Consider the following 6,753-nt stretch of genomic DNA (forward strand, 5'->3'; position numbering starts at 1 on the left):
TAGGTACCTATATACATAATGCAATAAAATAGAAAGACTATTTTCTTTACTTTAAAATGGTGTATTGTAAAAAATTCTAGGACTATTTTTTAAACAAGATATGCGTTCTTAAAATGTGACATATGCACATGCCACAGGTCCCACTAAGCTGGAACCATATGAAAACTTTTTATTATTAACTTTATGAAAAAAAAATTATTCTTTATAAAATGCTCTGCATAATCTAAAACTTGAGATGCCATTATCAGATATAAAATTTTATCAATAGTGTACGAGGTATGTTAAAAAATATGAATTTCGCTCAAGAGTGAAGTACCTTTATATTTCACAATATCGAAAAGTGTTATAAAGAAAAGTTATTTGGAATTAAAAATTATGTTACAATATGCAACTATATTCTTGGATGTTCTACGGATATCTTGTTTAAACATAGTCCTAGAATTTTTTGCAATACACCATTTTAAAGTAAAGAAAATAAGCTTTTTTTGTTGCACAATGTATATACCTAAATGTACAAGAAAAAAGTCATAATAAGAAATTTAAGCAATAATCATAAAAAACGTCAAAAATCATCAAAAGTATAAAACCTTGAAAAAACATAACTTGCTTAAAACTAGTCGCACAACCTTATACAATAGTGAATAGACCATTTTAAAGGTAATTGACTTCTATTTCTACTAAATGTACCATTATATATACCTAGAAATGCGTAGAAAAAAGTTACAGAACAATGTTTACGAAATAATGGGGAAAATGGCCCTAAAAATGCTGTGGGCGGCGAACTTTGAAAAACCCTAGTTCGGAAAATATAAATCTTAGTGACTTCTACTAAACGTCATTTTAAAGAGAAAGGACTGAAGTTATTTTTCGCTAAAGCAATACCTATACCTATATCCCTGAGGAAAAAAGTTATGGGGCAAAAAAGAAAATTGCTTTCTTTGGTGTTTTTTTCTTGCTTTTCTTTTGAATATATTTTTGTAAAAAAAAATATTTTTAAATCTAAAATGTGATATTTCGATAGTAAATTTACCCTGAAACAATTTTCCTGTAGACGTGTTTGTACCAAAAGTGCATAGAACTCACCCTAATTTACCCTGAGCCTAGGGACTAATTCGCTCCTTTCTCAAAAACGCACCTATTTAAATGGTAGTACTCCGCGGTTTTTTAAATATAGAGGTCCATTGACCATATGAGGCAATAAAATCTCATTAACGTTTTAGTTCCATTTATCTCTCTTATTTTGAACATAATCAATAGCCTAGAGGTGGGTAGGAGAACATCCTTATATAGATGGGAAAATTATTTGAAAAAGCTGAGGTGAGCTCAGCATAGCTTTCTTTTGTAAAAAAGAAAGCTTTCTTTTCGCATAGCTTTCGGAAATGGCCATTTTCTTTTGTGTTAGTTCCGGGAGGCTGTGTTGGAAGGCTTCGTATAAGAAAATCGGATTATTAGTTTAATAGAAATAGGTACTAACTTCCGATGTAACATGAAATCTGATGCCTAGGGAGTCGACGAAAATAAATGGGAAGAGAGTTAAGATATCTGACGAGGCGATGTCTTCTAGAAGAAAATTTGCTTTGAGACTGCTTAGACTTTCAGTGATAGTGACCTGGATTGATCCCAAAGTACGTTTCTTGCTTACAGATGAGTATACAATTAGTCGAGGAAATGAAGCATTTTGGCTCGCAATTTTTTCGTCCAGCATGGATTTACTTGAAATATTCACAGAAGGTAGGGAATAGTCCAAGGATCATTTTCTATATCATGCTGCTGTACGCTAAAACCTTGGGGGTACTTGCCACCATCTCGGGGGTGAGAATTTTTTATTACATTTTAACCATGTAAATCGATGTAAAAGGTAATTTTAAGAAAAAACTGTTTTTTACATTTTCTTCGTAAAACTAATATTTTTCTAGTTATTCGTGGTCGAAAGTAACAGTTTTTCGACGGAAAAATCGACGTTTTTAGAGGGTTTTTTGAGAATAACTCGAAAAATATGCATTTAATCAAAAAAAACCGTAGATATCAAAATTGTATCTTTTAGTAACACAAACGAAACTGTTTTTCTATAATATTTTTACGACCAACACAAACCGAGATACGGCATGTTAAAGGTTAGCTTTTTTCGTCAAATGCATAATTTGAAAAAACCAAAGCCAAATAACGGGAAAACTTTGCATTTTTCCAGAAAAACTTACATGGTATTTTTTCAAGCATACAATAAAATCTTTCAAAAAAAATAATAAAAAGTTTCTATCATAAAAATTGAGCAACTTATTATCAAAAAAATAGTCGGTACCTGTTTTTCTCTACGAAAAAAACAGTGAAAACAACCCCCTAACTACCCTTGTAACTAAAAATTGGTCTTCACCTTTCTGTAATTCCTTTTATATTTATATTTTGAATACACCTAAAAAGTTTGACCTATTTAAAATGTCTAATTTTAGAAAAATTGGAGTTTAAAAAAAAATTGATTTTTTGCAATTTTGCATTGTTTATCATTTTCTTCAAAATATCTCCGAAAATACTGGAGATACGAAAAAATGATACACTACTAAATTGTAGCTTTTTTAATAGCTAAAATTTCCTTGTGCATAGATTTTCATTATAGTAAACAGTTACCGAGATATAGCTATTTAAAACATCTATTTACGAGCAAACATCCCCTTACTCGAGCCCTTTAAACCCACCTCAATTAAAAATTAAGGGATCTTACGAAATTTAATTTACGCAGTCTTATTACTCTTCAAAAATCCTACAAAACTCCTTATTGAAAAAATTTTTTATCGCCAAAAATGAAGGAACTATGTTTATAAAACTAATTTTTTTTTCGAAAAATTCGAGTAGTCCACTTATAGAGCATTTTCAATTACCTATATAATACCACAGAACCGGTTCGTATACTGGATGACTAAAAAACTAGTTGTATGTGTATTTTTATATATTTGTAAATTCGTATTTTTGTGTAAATAAATGTTTTTGTAATTCTTTAATTCTACTTTTTTTTCTGTATAGATCTATTAAATTGTCTACTCATAAAAATTGCAATGTTATTAAGGGTGGTTTTTAAGGGTTGAAATATTATGATATTATATCCTAAAGCATAAAACAATCATTATTTAACCAGTCAAAACCAAATTTTACCTACATTCAAGTTTACAATGTTTTTATATAATTTTTGACAATAAGGGTAGTTTACACCTCTAAAAATAATCAACGCCCTTGAGCATGATATAGAATATGAAGTACAGGGTAAGATGATCCTAACCCCAAATTTTTATGTAAATTGATTCAAGCCGCAATTATTCTTTTAGGATAAGTAAACTTTTCATATATAGCTCCAACAAGGGTGGTTTTAAGGGTTGAAATATTGTGATATTATATCTTAAAGCACAAAACAATCATTATGTAACTAATAAAAAGCAAATGTTGACAATATTAAAGTTTGAAATGTTATTTTATAATTTTTTACAATTAGGGGTGGTTTTCACCCTTAAAAAACCAAAAGCGTACAACGGCTCAATATAGAAAATGAACTAGAGGATGAAATGAGCCTAATCCCAAATTTTTGTACAAATCGATGCTGGACGAAAAAATTTTGAGGTTTTGCCATTTTTCCAGCTTCATTTCCTCGACTAAATGTGTTTTTCCCTTTATTTTTCCTGGAAGCCGTCTGTCATAAACCGGTCGTAGTGGTACATTCCCTCATGGTACCCATTCCAGGATTCTGGAACCCTGTACAAGCTTCTACAAGTCTATTGACTATGTAGCAAATACATCTTGCCATGTATTTGGCCGTGTATATTTTCCCAGTGCGAGTTATTCCAAATAGGTTCTACAAGCATCTAGAAATTTGAGCATTTAAGGATGTTTTCCAGGCATTCATGGTATATTTGGTGTTTATTGAAGAAAGGATATTAAAGTATGTATTATGTATTATTATTAATAATAATTATACAGTGCGCTGGAATAAGTACCGCCCCTTATTAACTTACTTATTTTTAGGACATAAGTAAAACGCTCGAACAGGTCGATTTTTAACATAATCATAGTATTTTATAGCATCAATGTTTCGAACTTTATGAGATCCATCTTCAGGTGACAGGCATAACTTTGATTTTTTTAATGGGAAAGTACATCATGTGACACCTCATTTAAAAGCTTTTGAAATACTGATTACAAGACTGAATAACACTTTAATCCTATTTGAGAGCGTAGGCGCAAAATATCGGTCGAATTATTTTTAAACGCATTAATTTTTTTCGAATCCTGAGAAAACTATCAAGTATTTTTGAAAAATTTAACCGCAGAGTGAAATATTACAGTATTATCTAGGGTCCAAAGTTCCTGAGAACTTCTATAATATTTATTTTAGTAAGTCACAGGGGTGAAAATTAGAGAAAATTTAGTCTGATTTTGAATGTCAAAAATATCATTTAAAAGAAACCTTTTTTAACCTAAGGAACTGTCGGCTCTCCGTAATAATGTAATCTTTCATTCTGCGTATAAAATTTTTCAAAAATATTTATTAGTTTTCTCAGAATTCGAAAAAAATGAATGCGTTTAAAAAGAATTCGACCGAAATTTTGCGCCTACGCTATCAAATAGGATTAAAGTTAATATACATTTTGTAATCAGTATTTTAAAATCTTTTAAATGAGGTGTCACATGACACATGATGTACATTCCCATTTAAAAAAAATCAAAGTAATGCCTGTCATCTGAAGAGGAATCGCGTAAAGTTCGAAACATTGATGCTATAATATACTATAATTATTTTAAAAATCGACCTGTCCGAGCATTTTGTTTATGTCCTAAAAATAAATAAGTTAATAAGGGGGGGGTAACACTTATTCCAGCGCACTGTACACATGCTTTGAATTAGTAAAATATATTTGTGTGAATTAACAGCTTTAACAATGTAAGAAGATTCTACATGCACAGAAGTGATTTTTACATACCTAAATAATGCGTTATATTAGATTTAGAATTAAGATGCATCGTTGATGCGTTAATTTTCACCATGAGTTCATCTATGGTCACAACAACTCGAAAATGCAATCCCATGAAATAATTATTTCTACGAATTGTTTTTTTTTTGCGAAAATAAATTTCGTAGAGATTTATTTAATTGAAATCCGGGCAATTCTTGTTGGTTTGCTGGGAACACAGTGTAAATGATTGGGAATTGTTCAAGAAAATCAAATACCGTGTAATTATTTTTCCGGTGACTTAACGGAAATGAAAGTCAATTCTCCGACTCGGATTCGCTTTGGTTTCCTTTTAGGTTTTTAACTGCTGAAAAGAGAACGATAAAACTTGTGGTTCTTAATAATTAAGACGATTAAGTTTGTGTCACACAATTTAAGGAAGACGTGGTAAGGTAGAAGATGACCAATTTTATTAAACGAATATGTAAATTTAATAATTTTCTAATAATAATAGTATAAACCGTGCTCAATACAGTTTAATATTAATAACTATACAGTGGAACCTCGATAACTCGGATTAATCTAGACCGCGGCCGATCCGGGCTATCGAAAATCCGGGTTAGCCGGAGAATATGGTAAAAATTAATAAAATACGGTATACTTACAGATAAACTCCGTTATAATTGAAATAACATGAAATATATGCACAGTACCTACACATCTAAATTACTAAAAACACGAAAACACAAACCTAAGCAAACAGAAGCGAACAATACAAGCCTGTACTACACACAATACAGTCACAATCGGAACGATGTTATGTTATTTAAGAACAGTGAAAATATAAGACCATTGTTTTAAAAAGAATTTTTTAAATAGTCTTTTAGTCTTTTTAAAACAATGCTGAGACAGTTTGAAATAAATAAGGAATGACAGGTGCTAGTTGTTTCCGATAATAACGTCGCTCTGCTGCCGGCGCCGTGTGCCATGAGCCATTTTTACTTTCGTATAGTTCAAATTACACAAACACACATTATCTCTTAAATATTATATTAGGTACATACATTTTTATTGTTGAAATGTTTGTCTGACGAAAATCGGTCCGGGTTAGCCGGACTTGCGGGTTATCGGGGGCCAATTATCGGCGCTCCACTGTATTAAATTTTAAGGAATTACACTGTCCAGCTGCGTAGAGCTGGACAAGAAAGTGAGAAATCAAGTGCAAAAAGCAAATGACTGGCAGGATGCCCTAATAACACTATATGACGACACCCACATATTAACACTGAGATGAAGTGAAGTATTTATAAAGCCAGTGTAATACCAATACTGACATATGCATCAGAAACAAGGCCCGATACAGCCACAACACAAATACTACTGAAAATGACAGAGATGAGAGTACAGAAAAGAATTACAGTAATTAAAAGACAATGGAACGTACAGTATAAACGAGTTGACACTAAATAGAAAAAATAATGGAATAACAACATCAGCAGAATGGGAGAGACTCCTGTGGTCGGACGTCCACAAAAGTATCGGACGTCCGTGCAAAAGATGGAGTGACAACCTTTCATAGAGGTATCAATCCGCCAATGAACAAGCAAAATTGCTTATAACGAGGAAGAATAAGAAGAAAAGAAATTTTGAGGAAGCATTGCAGTGTAAGTTTACATTAAAATTAATGGAGAATACGTAAATAATTAGTTACCTGGGACGGGTCTAGGACGTTTCATCATCGCCGGCCTTTTGATGCCGCCAATTCATCGCCGGTCGATTCATCGCCAGTCAGTTAACCGCTAACTGGTTTATTTCCGAATTT

Source organism: Diabrotica virgifera, chromosome 6, assembly GCF_917563875.1.
Source record: "Diabrotica virgifera virgifera chromosome 6, PGI_DIABVI_V3a".
In the NCBI taxonomy this organism is placed as follows: Eukaryota; Metazoa; Arthropoda; class Insecta; order Coleoptera; family Chrysomelidae; genus Diabrotica; species Diabrotica virgifera.